At 37.1% G+C, this 18077-nt stretch overlaps 1 protein-coding gene across 1 annotated transcript in view; it reads right to left on the reverse strand.

Annotated features, from left to right (window-relative positions):
• mav (maverick) overlaps window positions 1-18077 on the reverse strand; it is a 77023-nt gene that overhangs the window by 3223 nt on the left and 55723 nt on the right. The gene's annotated exons all lie outside the window — the stretch shown is intronic.

Below are 18077 nucleotides of genomic sequence, written 5' to 3' on the forward strand. Positions count from 1 at the left end.
TACGTTCAACGACTGTTACTTGGAGCTTGTGGGTGGGCGGGTGGGAGCTCGCCATCAAAGGCCGGCCTGCGTCTCGCCAGGCTATGATGGTGTCTTCTGAATCATAGATAAACAAATAATGCAGCAGTCGGCGTGATGGGGTAGGTGAAGAGACATCCATTCCGCGGCAGATATGAGTTCACTTCTAATTATAACAATTAATGACTCCATAATGGCCGACGATATCTGCGTGTGCCACAGTCTCTATATTTATAACACAATACTTAATTCTACAGGATGAAAACGGTGTCGATGAAGAACAGCTCACTTCACTCATGGAAATACGTTCCACTTTACAAGCACGTCGCGACTCAGAGGTGTGTTCACTCCAGTTATTTGCTGAGACTGAAATGATTCGACGAATATCGAATATATACTAGGTATATGAGAAACTGTTGAATTGAATAATTCATGGATTTACTTTTTTGGGGGGGTTATTTTACGACGCTGTATCAACATCTAGGTTATTTAGCGTCTGAATGAAATGAAGGTGATAATGTTGGTGAAATGAGTCCGAGGTCCAGCACCGAAAGTTACACAGCATTTGCTCGTATTGGGTTGAGGGAAAACCCCGGAAAAAACCTCAACCAGGTAACTTGCTCCGACCGGGATTCGAACCCGGGCCACCTGGTTTCGCGGTACTTTTCTTAGGAAATTTAGAAAATTTGATCTCATATGACCGAGAAAATGATACCAATAACAAGCTAAAAATGTTCAAAAAAATAAAAAATAAAAAATAATAATAATAATAATAATAATAATAATAATAATAGACATAATAAACAGTATATATGGACCTAAGACAGCTTTAAAGAAACTGGAATGAAGTTATACAATACTCTGGCTCTTACTATCCTTGTATATTTTTGTGTTAAAAATACTGTCCCTTCCCTTCCATGGGGACACAACGTCCTGTCCAGGACACGGTGAAACTTTCTCCCCTTCCAAACATAAATTCTAAAGACGCCATCGTACCGACAAGAGAAAAGTAGCGGTCAAAGCCTTCAGTTAAACTAAGCTGTTGTCAAACATTTTATATTACTTCTGTTGTGTGAGGTGAAACCTGGAATGAGGAATGGTTTTTACAGTTTGTTTCAAACTATAAAACTAAAAAACTTCATTGTTATTCACTTATTCGGTAAGTAATTACTCCTGACCTATTTGCTTAGAAAAAGATTTAACAGACCTATCGGTAAAGAAGAAAGTAAAATGCATTCCAAATGATCTAAAAGTTCTACAAAGTATTAAAAATTACCAAAAAATGAAGAAAAGATATAAAAATGACCTATTAGTTCAAAAACGTCGAAAAATGCAAAAAAAATGCAATATAAGAAATTAATTTTTTACGTTGATATTAATATAGAAAGGATTTCTATATTCATAGGGATCGTCCTAATGTGCAAAATAAGATGACTTTTCATCAACATCCGCCCCTTAGTTATTATTATTCGTTTTAATTTATTTTTTTATCGTATCTCAATTTTTAATTGTGTTACACCATGATGCATATACAATCCTGATTTGATTCTATATCAATAAATTCGATTCTGACTTAAGCTGTCCATTGGACCCGAAGGGTCGCTGGTTTAAAACCGGTCGATGAAAATTAATTTTAAAAGACGATAAAATCCTTAGAATGATTTCATGTATGAGAGGTAAATACTGAGACGTCAGTGACGTAGAATTACGGCACAAAATTTGTCTGGCCTATTCTCGTCCAAATTAAATTTCGACATAGAATAACTGCTGCAGTTCAAGGAGCCCTTAAATAAAATAGGCCTACCACTACAACTGAAATTGCTGCTACTACTACTGCTGCAGTAGCTAGAACTTTCTCAAACTCAAATCGCCTTGACATGATTGAAAACTTGAATTACCACGGTTTAACTCATACTTATGTTGTGTAGAGAGGTCAACAATTTTTCAGATAACATTATCGTGTCGCGAATACAATCTCTGAGTCTATGCTGATAAGTTAATAAATCTATAGAGCTGTGACGACAATTTTAGGTTTTACACATGTCTGTTCGTTACGGTTTCATCCACAAACTCTTATGTCTCAAGATATGCGAACCTTTCACATCATATCGATACGAAGATTGGGATGGAGCTTACATTTCTGAACTAAAACAACCGAAATTCCGTTCAGTGAATCAGTAAAGAATCTAGGTATTTATATGGATAAAAGTTTAAATTGGAACATTCAAGTTGCAGAAACCTGCAAAAAAGTATTCTCATTAATCCACTCGCTTAGGCGATTGAAGAATTTTCTACCCTTTTCCATGAAAAAAAAAAAAAATGTTAGTGCAAACACTCGTGATGCCCCACTTCGATTACTGTGATATTCTGCTTACTGACCTAAGCGTTACTTCGGTGCAGAGACTACAACGTGTTCATAATATGTGCGTCCGTTTCGTCTGCAATATTCGCCGGGCTGATCACGTAACACCATCCCTCGAAATGTTGTCCTGGCACCGTCTAGAAGATCGTAGTAAAATCCACTGTCTTTCCCTTCTCTTTCACATATTGCATTTCTCCACTCCTGTCTATCTTGCGTCTCGTTTTCAAATTTATCCTCCCATCATAACCTAGACACACGATCACAACACTCCTCAATATTATCCATTCCCTCCCACCGAACATCCCCATATTCATCTTCTTTCACTGTGGCTGTTCCTCGGCTTTGGAATTCCCTACCGAGTAATGTCAGGGACTGTCAGACATCAAACCAATTTAAGAATAGGCTAACGAAAAATTTTTCTAACAATTCTTGTTAACAATAATAGCTGTTTCAGGTTTCTCAATGTTTAATGGTTATATATATCACAGATAAATATCTAAATTATCTCATTATTATTATTATTATTATTATTATTATTATTATTATTATTATTATAACTATTTCTTACCAATGTTTATTATTGTCACACTAACATTAGTTATCCAATTTTCATTATTTACTTTCATGTTGTTTATGGTCTAGATATTAATGTAATAACTATGTAACCAATTGTATTCAATTAGAATTAGAGTCTGGCTGGGCGGAAGAGAAGGCCTACTGGGTTTAGCTCTGCCAGATTAAATAAATAAATTATTATTATTATTATTATTATTATTATTATTATTATTAATCGCTGTGACAATCTGAAATCTCACACGACGTGACTCACATTCGAGGGAGTCTTGACCCCGAAATAGGTCAGAAAGCAGTTTCAGAAGTCTGTCTCAAAGCGTTACCATTTGAGTCAGTTCGCTGAAGGGATCGCAATTACATGACCGGAGATTTCTACTAGATGTGGAACACACTTTCTCCAGTCTCTTCATATCACGTTATACCATTGCTTCATTGTCGCTATCATACGAAGTTGTTAAGAAAATTAATAATAATAATAATAATAATAATAATAATAATGTTTTATTTTCGCTGGCAGAGTTAAGGCCGTAAGGTCTTCTCTTCCACTCAACGAGTCTTAATCAATACAATACATATTTAAATTACGAATATTTACACTACACTTAAAAGGTTCTCCAGCAATATTCTTCAGTTAAGATTTAACGACTAGTAGACTACATATTTATTTAAATTTAGATAAACCTATAAGGTAAAGTAGAAACTTAATTTATGAGCTAATTTAATTCAATCAATTATAATTAATTTGAAATTTGAGATAGCTAGTAAAATGATGAAAATTAATTTAATATAAGCTTACTAGAACTATGTTACAAGGAGAAAAAAAATATATATAAATCTAAAATATATTTCTATAATGAGAATATTAATGTAATTGCCATTAGAGGTTTTGTAAATCTATTTAGAAAAATTAATGATAATAATAAGAATGGACAGATGTTAGTTTCATTATATGTAATAAACATTAATCACCAATTAATTTGTTAAGTAAGAACTTATATAATTTTGACCTAAATGAAGTTATTGTCCAACAACCCCTTACATCACTCGGTAGCGAGTTCCAATTTCTAGCAACTGAAACTGTACAAGATGAAGAATATAAAAATGTCTTGTGGTAGGGTATAATGAGTAAATTGTTCTGATGAGATCTTGTACTTAGCTGATGATATTCGGATAAATTTTGAAAACGAGAAGCCAAATATATTGGAGTAGCGGTGCGCAGAATTTGAAATAAGAGAACAAGAGAATGCAGGGCTCGTCGATCGCTTAGCCTTAGCCAAGACAGAGTTTGGAAAGACGGGGAAACATGATCATACTTACGAATATTACAAATACAGGGACATCACTTTATTTTTACCAACATTTTTAACATTAACCTGGCTATACTCGGAAACACTGTTGCCCCCTTCCATTACAGGAGTTTGATGTTACTAGTGCAATATGTAAACAAATAATTTTACTAGGTATAGGAGGAGAGAAAATTAGTGTATCCATTTATGTTGTAGGGAAATACGATATTACGATTTTCAGTTTGATCATCACTTTTACGGAATTTATCAAAATACAGTAGAGTAGTAACATTTTTTTTTTCAAAAACTCAACTTTTCAGGCGGCTATGTTCGTTATGTAATGTGTACTTTATTTAGCACATTAATTATTGATGTTAACATACAATATAGAGAGTGCATTTAAATTGAGGGGCTCATATGTAAAGGGCTGTAAGTGCACTTAAGTTACTTTTGAGAAAATGGGGTTTAAATATTTAAGCTTTCGTAAAATCGGTGAAATTTTTATTTAAATTTTAATGTGTGATGCGATTAAAATATCCCTTTGCCACTAAAATTTTAGATACTTTTGCTTACACTGGATGCACTTAACTCATGTTATTACAAATGTCACTAGCATTCCTTTGCTTCTAGCCACCTCAATTCAAAAAAAGCTAATCTGAATTTTTAAACAAGTTGCTGACAATGGTTGCCGTTCATTACAATGCAGGCTTCAATTCAGTACGCATATTATTAAAAACATTTTGAAGCATATTCTCTGAAATTGAATTTATCGTTTCTTGAATATAATTTTTAGTACGATATTATTAATATAGGTTCTCTCTTCTATAGAAAACGCAATCATATTTATGAAACACACTATACACTGCAGTGTTTACTTCACTGCTTGAAGACTTCGAATGCAACAGCGGCCGTAAGTTTGTGTGTTTGACGGGAGCAAGGACATTAGTGAAGGGTTGGGAGTGAGGTACATTCAGAAATGCAGGTACAATAAAAATGCAAGTAAAAATAAAATGATGTCCCTGTATAACGGACGCACGCATTATGCACACGTTGGTTGTTTGAAGCTGTATGAACTCGGTGTGTATGAATGAGCCCGGGGGAAGTAGGCCTATAGGCCACGTCGGTTGGCTCCTAATTCGTAATCACGTTACACGTAATATTCGAAGTGGTGAACACGAAGCCCTGATTATGGAGATTTAATCAGCCCACCGAGCGTGTGGGTCGGCACTCACCATCTGGTGCCCCTGGAATGCTGCACCGACCAGGGTGGTCTCCGATTCTGTGCCACCACGGAGTCACCCGAATCATAATCAAAGCCTAAGCACAGTTCCTGCCACGTGCATCGTAGCGTTAAGCGGATAATTTCCCTGTATTAGCTTCCGTCTCGTGTTGTTATAAACGAGGCAAGACATGGTGCTGACTCCCACGCCACGGGTTCCGCTCTCAAACTAAAATGGTCAAGTCTAAAAGAATTCCCGATACGGACTTGGGCCGAAGCATTTCAATAGGGTACCACGCCTCTTTGCTACTCATTTCATCACCTGTATCGAGCAGAAACCGAACTCGAACAAAATACTAACTTTGGAGGAGGGGAAGAGAAAGAAAAGGACGGAGAATGAGGGAATACCTAGGAATCGACTTGTTTTAGTTACCACTGAAGGCCAAGTTCTTTATCTCCTCCCCAGAAGCCATTAATGATGCAATTATGTATCCAAGGCCTTGAGGGTTTTACCTCTAGATCAGTGGTTCCCAATTAGCTAAGGATTGCGGACCCCCGTTTTTGAAAATGTTTATATCTGTATGGTACTTATCTCACTTACTTACAAATAGCTTTTAAAGAACCCGGAGGTTCGTTGCCGCCCTCACATAAGCCCGCCATTGGTCCCTATCCTAAGCAAGATTAATCCAGTCTCTACCATCATATCCAACCTCCCTCAAATCCATTTCCCATCTACGTTTCGGCCTCCCCAAAGGTCTTTTTCCCTCCGGCCTCCCAACTAACACTTTGTATGCATTTCTGGATTCGCCCGTACGTGCTACATGTCCTGCCCATCTCAAACGTTTGGATTTAATATTCCTAATTATGTCAGGTGAGGAATACAATGCGTGCAATTCTACGTTATGCAACTTCTCCATTGTTCTCTAAATTCATCCCTCTTAGCCCCAAATATTTTCCTAAGCACCTTATTATCGAACACTCTTAAGCTCTGTTCCTCTCTCAAAGTGAAAGTCCAAGTTTCACAACCATCCAGAACAACCGGTATAATTGTTTTATAAATTCTAACTTTAAGATATTTTTGAGAGCAGAGTGGATGACAAAAGTTTCTCAACCGAAGAATAATAGGCATTTCCCATATTTATTCTGCGTTTAATTTTCTGCCGAGTGTCATTTATATATTTTGTTATTGTTGCTCCAAGGTAGGGATTTGAAATTTTTTTTCGCAGGAAAATTGACTTAATACGAAAATATATAGGCCTACAAATTTAATTTATCTAACTTCCACCACAAGCGAATAAAATATGACATGTCCTACAGCCATTCGACCTTTATGTGTAGGGAGAAATCATGCCTCTTTTGCTCTGAATAATTCCTTTTACAGTGTGTTCAATTCCATAGTTTTAGTCCCAAATCTGAATGAACATTGAGCACATTTCTATTATTATTCTTCTTGTAACTTCGAACATGTTATTTAATAAAGATTGTGAAGGCCACTGGCGTAGCTCAGGCGGTAGTGCGTTTACCTGCTGTTCCGCAGTTGTGGTAGGACAGGGGGTTCGATTTCCTCTTGGGCTGATTATATGGTTGAGTTTTTCCCGAGGTTTTCTCCAACTGTAAGGCGAATGTCAGGTAATTCATGGCGAATACTCGGCCTAATCTTGCAAAACACTCTCTCGCAATCACCAATTCCATCAATTGGGTATCATTGCTCTTCATAACTTTCCTCTTTTTTAAGAACACAGAGGAGCTCCTGTGAATTGGGGTCTGCACGACGCTATACCTCCACCAAAGACAAAGAAACTCACGTTTAAAGGAACAAAGACCCTGGGACGTGGGGAGTCGAACCCATGATACAACATTGTCACTGTGATGAAATAACTTTCAAATAAAGAGAGGTTTCATTGAAAATGAGAAAATTGTTTGCGTACTATTTCTTCTCTTTTTTAGGTGTGCCCTGCAACATGTCGTATTAGTCGTTACAATTTAACTGAAGAATATTGCTGGAGAATGTTTAGTGTATTGTAAATATTCATAATTTAAATATGTATGTTGCTATTGTATTGATTAAGGCTGGTTGAATGGAACAGAAGGCCTTATGGCCTTAAATCTGCCAGAGAAAATAAAACATTCTAGTCTATTCTATGTCAATGGAGCTACGCCCCACGCTTATTTCATTGAAAGAACTTCAGCAATTTCTAATTCCAACCTCTTCAGAATGAAATGGAGTCAAACTCTGAAAGCTGGACAACGTACAACGCAAAAAGTTGCAGTAATCATAAATTCAGCATGCCTCATTTAGAGATGAACTGGTACTTTCTAGTTTCTCGTGTGGTGAGATGATTGCACATTTAACATCTCGAATTATCCATAAAGTATTGGTTTCCCTCAAAGAAATTTGTCTGAATAAAGACTATGAAAAGTAAATGTGTCCCATTAATATTCCATGAAGGCACATGGAGGGCATACAAGTAGATCTCCGTGCTTCCCTCATCTCGGCATTAGAATGAAGTGGTGTGGTTGATACAACGCTTCGGACAACTTTTACTCCCAGGAAAGTTCTCGTACTCAATTTGAGAGGAGGCTGAAAAGCACCCCTACAAGTTTTTTCAATGAGAAAATTCTCGCTGCCATCTGAAATTGAACCCGGACCTTCCACTGAATATATTTCAAAATAAATTTGACTGTTTTCTTTTAATGATAATGATTTAAGTTTCTCTAGAGCAGCCCTGGGCACAACGGAGAAGTGAAAGGGAACTCAGAAACCTTCGCCCATGTACTTTGCGCTTACACCGCCTTCTAAACAAAAAAAAAAAAAACATTAAGGCGCTGTATATCAGTAGTGGATTTCAGGCGACCCAGCGAGTCGAAAGTTCGTAAATGCTACGATGCCTGCCTTATGCAGTCCGTCACTGAACAATGCTTAACTTCCTGACTACTCGAAACATTACTGTCTCAGCCGGAGAAGGTGGGGGTAGCTAAGGAGTAGTTTGCAGTGACTCGATTGAATTATTAATGCCCAGGCCTGCTCTAGAGAGCTCTTTTAAGATAATTTGAATTATGTTTTATTTAACGACGCTCGCAACTGCCGAGGTTATATCAGCGTCGCCGGTGTGCAAGAATTTTATCCCGCAGGAATTCTTTTACATGCCAGCAAATCTACTGACACGAGCCTGTCGCACTTAAGCACACTTAAATGCCATCGACTTGGGCCGGGATAGAACTCGCAACCTGGGCACATAAGGTCAGGACTGTACCATCTGCGCCACCCAGACCGATCCTTTTAAGAGAAATATAAGTTCTTCTGAAGATAGGAGATTAATATTTTCATACAACTAAAGAAAAAGGATCACTTTATAATTATTTTATATGATTGGGGTCATTTTTGCTCCTGCTCAGGGGTACGTACATGTGCCTCCCCAAAAAGAATATTCAAATATTAAAATAAATTAGGCATACATATGAGGAAATGAAAGTTTCTTTAGTGAATTAAATTAATAAGAGCTCCAAAAATTGGGACAATCAGCATCTTGACTGACAGCATGGCGGTACATGGGACAACAAGTCGAAATCGGAACTGTCCCGCAAACACTGGGACGGGTGGCATTCCTGGATAGCTTTCTCCTTTCCCAAGTGTACTATATGTTTTCTTTATAATTAGGGTCTTAAACAGTACAGTTAAATATATGAAGACATTATTACAAAAACAGCCCCAGTCATTTTTAATGAAATTGAGTTAAGGACACATTCCCTATTATTTCAAATGTTTATAGACTCAAACAATGATCCCTGTCAGGTGCAATAGCCACAAGGATAAACACCAGTTGTACGGAAACAGCTGACATGTGTTGTTCTATTTATTTTTATTTTTCTCCTGAAAAAATAGCAATTTTGACAAGGGTTGTTTTTGTAATAATGTCTTCATATGCAATATAAAGTTTTCTGTTTCATTTTTTCCTACATACGTTTTCAAAGACTGATCGAGTTACTCTTGTCGAATTATCACTGTTAAGATCCGGTTAAAAAGTTGAGACATAAAGAAGCATACGTTTACAAGCGCTTTTATAAAGACTGCGCCTTGTTCGGAAACCAGGCTAAACAGTAGCATTTCTGCCTCGGGCCGCCGACGGGACGAATGGAGGCAGCAGCCAGTTAACGTGATGTCCGGATTGGAGAACACACCTCTCTCTAGGAGTGTGACCTTGGAGGAATTAAGTTTTTGTATCTTTTCCACGCGACCGAAGGGGAATAACTGCGAAGGAGCCACGCGCCACGACCTGCCCTGGATCCTGCTGTCATTGCGAGCGCAACAATCTTCATTTTGTTAGAAATATAATTCCAGTTTATTCATAATTACAGCCGAAATGCAGATTCCACTATATCGCTTTCACGCAACGAGAAGAATAAGAAGGCGGTGATGGTGAAGATTGAGTTAAATGGTTGTGACGGCGACGATGGTGATGATCGGAAAATTTCTAACTTTAAGTAACAGACAAATTAATGCAACCATCACAGGCAAATCTGGTAGTTGTAGAGCAGAAACTTACCAGGTAGATTTTCCATTCCACATCGCATCAAGATAGTTAACCTAATCTAATCTAAACAACTGGCGTTCTATGGAACAAAATTTATAAATTGCTGAATCAGTCGCAGCTAAAAAGAACTAAGTCACTTTTCACAACTTTTCAGGAGAAGCAAAAAACATTCCACTAATAACAGAAATATTATATTTTTATGTTATAGAAGACAAAAGAATATTTAAAACTCTTAGTTCCTTCTTCCACCGTTCGATGCGCATGACATCCGTTGTTCAAATTGTTGCAAAACCCAAAACTGCATATTTTAATTTAGTTCCTTTTAGCTCCGACCGATTCAATTATAAAAAAAAAAAACATCGAAGTTATTAAACAATTAATGTTAGGGAAATTTTATTTTGAAGCAATTTCATGGACACTTTGTTTCATTTTAAACAGAATATTAGCTCATGTAACATCTGAGATAGGTGTAACCGCAACAAAATATATAAATAAATAATGTCCAGGTAAACGCCAATGAAGGTATCACAACAGGCGTTCGTTCAGTTACTTCATAAGAATTAGTAGCATTAATAATAATAATAATAATACTACTACTAATAATAATAATAATAATAATAATAATAATAATAATAATAATAATAATAATGAACATAAGCCAACATCCGAGGAATTTGTAACACCATATGTTGAACAGCCCAATGCTAATTTAAAGGTCTAATATATGTTAGCGGCGAGTATACATACCAATAATTATCGTCGTTGTTCCTGCAATAACTCCTATGTGACATATTAATGGATTTTCAGATTTTTGCTCTATTAAATAACTTAAATAGTGATACAGCAAATAATAAAATCTCCTATACGCAATTATATTTCTTTCCTTCAAAATGAAGACATTATTACAAAAACAACCCTTGTCAAAATTATTATTCTTCAGGAAAACAATAAAAATAAATAGAACAATACATGTCAGCTGTTTCTGTCCAACTGGTGTTTATCCTTGTGGTTATTGCACCTGACATGCGTCATTTTTGGAGTCTATAAAAATTTGAAATAGTAGCAAATGTGTCCTTAACTCAATTTTATTAAAAATGACTGGGGCTGTTTTTGTAATAAAGTCTTCAAATGTAAGAATTCACAATTTCCAATGTACCACTGCCATAGAATGAATAAATGCGTTTTTTCTTCCTACTGAAAAAATGTATATTTTGCATATAGGAGCTATTGCATGAACAATGACGTTATGCTTATTATTATTATTATTATTATTATTATTATTATTATTATTATTACTTCTACTACTACTACTACTACTACTACTACTACTACTACTACTTGCTGCTACTACTTTTACTTCCTACTACTACTATTACTGCTACTACTACTTGCTACTACTACTACTGCTACTGCTACTACTTGCTACTACTACTGCTACTACTACTACTGCTACTACTTGCTACTACTACTACTGCTGCTACTACTTGCTACTACTACTACTACTGCTACTACTACTACTATTACTACTACTTGCTACTACTACTGCTACTACTACTGCTACTACTTGCTACTACTACTACTGCTACTACTACTGCTACTACTTGCTACTACTACTACTGCTACTACTACTTGCTACTACTACTACTGCTACTACTTGCTACTACTGCTACTACTTGCTACAACTACTACTACTACTACTGCTACTACTTGCTACTACTAATGCTACTACTACTTGCTACTACTACTGCTACTGCAACTACTACTTGGGGACACATGGTAGAGTAGTGATAAAGAAGCTATACTCCATAACGGAAGGTTGCGGGTTCGACTACCGATGGGCTGATTGATATTTTCAATTTTCCTAATCCTTCTGGCTACACTATGCTTCTGGAATCGACTGAGCCTCTAACAGAAATCGAAAGATTGTTATTATTATTATTATTATTATTATTATTATTATTATTATTATTATTATTATTACACAAATTTCCTGGAAGGAAGCGAAACATATTTTGCGGCCGAGATATATTCCGAATGGGTGTTGCAGATCTCGGATGATTATACTAGTTAGTTGCATTTCCCAGTGTTGGTCTGCTTTCGCCGTAAGCACGGAATATTTCACCTTGCAAAGATTTTTATCATATATCCATGTAGCAGAAGTGACAGTGGTAGTGCTGATTTCAGTGAAGGTGATAGTGGCGTGGTAGCACTTTACTATTTGTAGTTGGAAACGTTTGTGCAATAAGAGTACCTAGTTACCGAACAGCTTTTATGGTGTAAGGGAAAAAATAATCTCCTCTGCTTGGAAATTATAAAATGGTCATGAAATGATAATACATGTGCGCGGTAAACTTGTCAGACAAGCACTACCAGGAATCCCCCGTCCTCGTGCATGAACTGGTTGCAATACAGCACCGCCTTCTCGACGCTCGGGTCTAGTCACGGTCCTTGCAGAAATGATAGGTCTGTACTGTAGAGTAAGACCTGCCTAAAACGACCACCTCAACTCTGCGGTCACCTCGGTACATGATTCATTGTTCTCTGTTATTTATTTATTTTCAAATTAAACCCATAAAAATAACCTCATTTGAGCGGTCATCTCCGAACGTTGTCAGCGGTCAGACACGGCTTTCAATGCTATATAATAGTAATATACGTTACAAGAGCGGTATGTTGACGTTTTCATGTTCGAGGGAAAGATTGAAAAAGCGAAACGTAGTTGAGCTTTTTTAATTTCCGAGAACATGAAAACAAACATACCGCTCGTGTATCGTACATTATTTTGTGCGAAGATCGTTTATTACATACCTGAAAGACGAATTTCTAATTAGTTGCAATGAAATCTCCATGTTGGTTTCTGTTTAATGACGGCAACTTCGGAAAACCAAAATATCTTTCTTCAACATTGTAGCTATAAAATGTTTTCTGTGTTTACTATACTCCAGCAGGCCGTGATATACGTCTGTCTTCCCCCCCCCCCCCCAGTCTATAAATGCGAACTTAAAACAAACGGTAAGGTTATGTAATGATTTATTTTTAATTTTAATATTTTAACAATATTATTTATATAACATACTGTAGTAATAACATCCGCATCTGGAATCTTGTTGATTTTTTCACGGCTTCCTTAATGTTACTTGTATCAGGAATGCAATAAGTTTCGTGGAGTAGAAGACTTTACTTAATTTTTGCAACTATTTAAAAACAACAATTAACATTGCAATTTAGGTGAAATTGCAGTGGTAAGTTTCCAATTTATAATTATTACTATGTTAAACGTCTCTAAAAATGATATGTTAAAAGCCTAAAGCAGTAAAATGAATGTCGCGCATTTAAGCGGTAAGAAGAGGGAAATTGTTATGTGTGTTACGTTGGGAATACTGAATGTGGTATTTCACACTTACCGCGTATTGGTTCTGTACGGAAAACAAGCAAATACGCACGATCTCGCACAAAAGTAATATAATACATAGCCGAGAAACTGACATTGAAGTAATAGGCCTATTACGAAACGGGATTCCCGGCTTTATATCCATTTCGATGTTATAGTTGAAAAATTTCAGGAGCAACTAATCGAATCGTAATATGTCACACAAAACAAACTTTTCAGAAAAAGCCAAAAACCTGTATTTTCTAAACTTTTGTAGTAGGAAATACGAACAAAACATTATATCCTCGTGTTTGCTATGCTGGCTGAGATAAAAACAATGGAATCAGTCGGAGCTAAAAGGAACTAAATCACTTTTCACAACTTTTCAAGAGAAGCAAAACACATTCCTCTAATAACAGAAATATTATATTTTTATGTTATAAAAGACAAAAGAATATTTAAAAGTCTTAGTTCCTTCTTCCACCGTTCGATGCGCATGACATCCGTTGTTCAAATTGTTACATAACCCAAAACTGCATATTTTGACTTAGTTCCTTTTAGCTCTGACCGATTCAATTATAAAAAACATCGAAGTTATTAAACAATTACTGTTAGGGAAATTAAATTTTGAAGCAATTTCATGGACATATTACACTTTGTTTCATTTTAAACATCACAATGAGTTTTATTTCAAGATTTTAAACATCACAGTGATTTTTATTACAAATTTGTCCATGTTAAATATTGCTCATTGATGAGAATAACAGTTTTATTATGAGGAACCACACACATTACATTTTTCAAGTCCACTTTCAAAGTCTGGTATAATTACATGAGTATGCATTTTTAATGTAAACCGAATTTAAATCTTGCAAATGAGTGAAAATTAATTGTAGGAATGTAGGCTAGTCATTTAATTTTAAAAAATGAAAAAGATATCTGCAAATCTGGCCTGATTTTATATAAAAAAATTCATAACTATTTACAGTTACCGGTAATCTTCAGACCTTGTAAAGAATAATAATAATAATAATAATAATAATAATAATAATAATAATAATAATAATAATAATAATCCGTGGCGCTACAGCCCGTGAAGGGCCTAGACCGACCAGCCGGCTGCTGGCCTCACGCCCACATGCCGAAGCAGAGGTGGACGATCATCCAACCAGAATGGAGGTATCGTGTGGTTAGCACGATGATCACTCCAGCCGTTATAGCTGGTATTCGCAACCGGATTTCGCTACCTATCGCAGCTCCCCAAGTGCATCACGATGCTGGGTGGGCACCGGTCCCATACACTGGCCGAAATTTCATGAGAAAATTTCTTCCCCCATGAGGACTCGAACCGGCGCGCATTCCGTAACGCGAGTCCTAGGCAGGATGCCTTAGACCGCGACGCCACGGCGCGGGACTTATAAAGAAGAAAGTATTTTAAAATTAAAAAAAGAATACAGTGTAATAACGAATAAAACGTATATTTCATTAATTTAATCTCGTTCTTGTTAAACTCTGAAACCTAACATAGAATATGAAAGCATGAAAAATATGACAACGTTGCATTCTGAGAAACTTGAAAGAGGTCACGGTTCTTATGATGACTTTTTCCTTCTCCTGGTGATTTGATTAATGTAAGCGATACTATAACACTGTCACTAAGTATCAGGACAGAGTGATTAAATTTCTTATATCTGAGATTACAAGTTTACAACTTTCATTACAAGCATGCCAAAGGCTTGTATTCCGGACTAATACAATATTTTTATTAAATTTATCAACTAACCTGGCTTCATATTATTGTTACAGTTTGGATTTCCTTTTTATTCTCTACCTGGTACCTCTGTTTCCTGAATTCTCTCCCACAACCAAACTATCTTCAAACTCATTCATAATTATTCAATTAAAACTCTCGAGACCACAACAACACGTCTGCTAACAATGAGCATACAATACAAAATAAAATAAATTGTACCAACAGTTGAAAAACAGTAGTTTTAACTCCATGGACATATTGCGATTCGATTCGTTTTCAGTGATGGACAAATTTCAATTCGCTGTGGAGGTTACTATTGTGACTAGTTTTTCAAGGGGATATAATCCGAATTGAAGCATTTTACAGTGCAGATTTGTAGAGGAGGCAGAAAACTATGGGAAACCACATCAAACTTATTTTGTACCGGAAGTGGACATATTACGATTCCAATAGTCGCTCCTAATTTATCCTTATCGGTTGGGTTTAAAATGTACAACTTGGGTTTCGACAGAAATAACAATTGGAGAGCTTTCTCCCAAAACAAGTTAAGTCCATTTTCATTAATTTGACAGGAAGGACAAAACACTATGGATGCTGTTTCGATTTATACTGGATGTTTTCTGATGGTTTCCCAAAGTTCTACAAAAATATGTTTTCAGGATAAGTAAAATGATAATAAATCCTCAGTTTAAATTTACTTTTAAATAGTACCGTTTCTAAAGAAATAAATTAATACAAATTCTCTGTTTTTTATTGACCAAAATCCTAGGAACAATACAAAACATTTTTGTGTTTGTAAATTTATAACTTACATTCATACAATATTCTCATCATACACTTCGACATTGGGGTCAATGGCGAACATCTGAAAATAAAAAAGCGAAACTTCTCCCAATACGCGGAACCACGTAAACATGATACCGCAGTCTAGTATATACAGTCACGAAGCTTGAATTGTGAGGGTGCTAGGAACAAGAGACTGTGCCGGTACTATTTCGCATTGTCTGTAATGAGGCGATATTAGCGATCCTAGTGGTTAGCAACTATCTATGGATGCATATTTACTACGTATTGAGCTTCGTGACTGTATATACTAGACTGTGATGATACTTTGATGAAGGATGGAGAGATCAGAGAAAAATTCTCTCCGGCACCGGGACTCGAACCCGGGTTTTCAGCTCTACGTGCTGACGGTTTATCCACTAAGCCACACCGGATTTCAGTTCCGATACCGGATCGAATCCCCTCAGTTTAAGTTCTATCTCTCAGTTTTCCCTTCGGTGACCTAACCTCATGTACTGTGTCACAGAATATGACAGTGGCACAATGTCCAATGCACTATGCACAGAGGTGCACTCATTACGGGTGACTAAGTGGCCAGGATCCGACGGGATGAGCGCCGTCTTGAATCACTAAGTGATTACTTACGCATATCATATTATTATGATGTACCGAAGTACATATGATATTTCCATGCGTCCACACCTGTGGAGTAACGGTCAGCGCGTCTGGCCGCGAAACCAAGTGGCCCGGGTTCGAATCCCGGTCGGGGCAAGTTACCTGGTTGAGGTTTTTTTCCGGGGTTTTCCCTCAACCCAATGCGAGCAAATACTGGGTAACTTTTTCGGTGCTGGACCCCGGACTCATTTCACCGGCATTATCACCTTCATTTCATTCAGACGCTAAATAACCTAGATGTTGATACAGCGTCGTAAAATAACCCAATAAAATAAATATTTCCATGCAGGAATTCTGCGTTATCGGTGCCGGAGAGAATTTTTCTCTTATCCATCCATCCCTCATCCCAGGTGGTGACAGGATTTTTTCTCGTTGCCAAACTTTCAGAACGGCCCCAAGGTTCACTCAGCCTCCTATAAAATTGAGTACCGGGTCTTTCCCGGGGGGGGGGGGGGTAAAAGACGTTCAGAGCGTGGTGCCGACCACACCACCTCATTCTAGTGCCGAGGTCATAGAAAGCATGGGGCTCTACCTCCATGCTCCCCAAGTGCCTTCATGGCATGTTACGGAGATACCTTTACCATCCATCCTTCATCATATGGTAGCGAGGGAGGGAAGCGTCTCAGTCCACATTATTCTTCCCCTGCCGCGCAGGTTGCTTTCACGAGATATCGAGTGACCTATATGAATTATATACACAGTGGTGCAACTGATTTCCTTCGAACACGAGACATGCAAATTCTATGGCTCCGTTATGTAATAAAGTGCGTGTCATGGTAACATGTTGACTTCTTTTAAGCATTGCTATTTCTGGGGACGTGATATCTTTTTCAAGCTGTCATCCCGTGATTTTTAAATAACAACACAGAGTGGAAGGAAATATATTACATAAATTCAAGTGAGTTATAGATCAGGCCGTTACAAGCAAATTTTATTAGATAGTATTTTTCAAGCGTCCAATAATCTATTGAGAAGGCCTTATACAAAATTAAATGTAATATGTATAATGTTACAGAGCATAAATAATGGTAGTCAGTACGTACACCTTTACTTTACTGACTTCCAGAGGAGTGGCTGTAGCCCTAACTGTGGTATCCTAGCTGCAGCGTTGCCGGCTTTCAATAGCCACTGTACTATACAGCTCGACCAAGTTAAGTCTGCGAGCCGAGAGGGGAAGTTGGAGGCAGTTCTGTAGTGAAAGGAGGCGGTAACGAGAGGAGACCAGTACAGTCTCATATGACAGCAAAGTTTTCCTACTGCCTTCAGTTCATAGAGCGGTAACAATTTAAGACGCTTTGAAATAGACTGTACTTCTACTTGTGCTTGACAGTGAGGTTTGGCGTTCTGATTGGCAAGCGTGGGCGTAGGAGAGAAAGTTGCATGAGGGGGGAGGCTGGGAGACAGCGAAACTGTTGCCTTTATCTGAAGACAAGGACAAAAAATGCGTGCGCTCCCTAATGTATTTTAAACGATGTGCACACTTTGAAATCTGAGCGTCAAGTGACC

This window comes from Periplaneta americana, chromosome 10 (genome assembly GCF_040183065.1).
Source record: "Periplaneta americana isolate PAMFEO1 chromosome 10, P.americana_PAMFEO1_priV1, whole genome shotgun sequence".
Lineage (NCBI taxonomy): Eukaryota > Metazoa > Arthropoda > Insecta > Blattodea > Blattidae > Periplaneta > Periplaneta americana.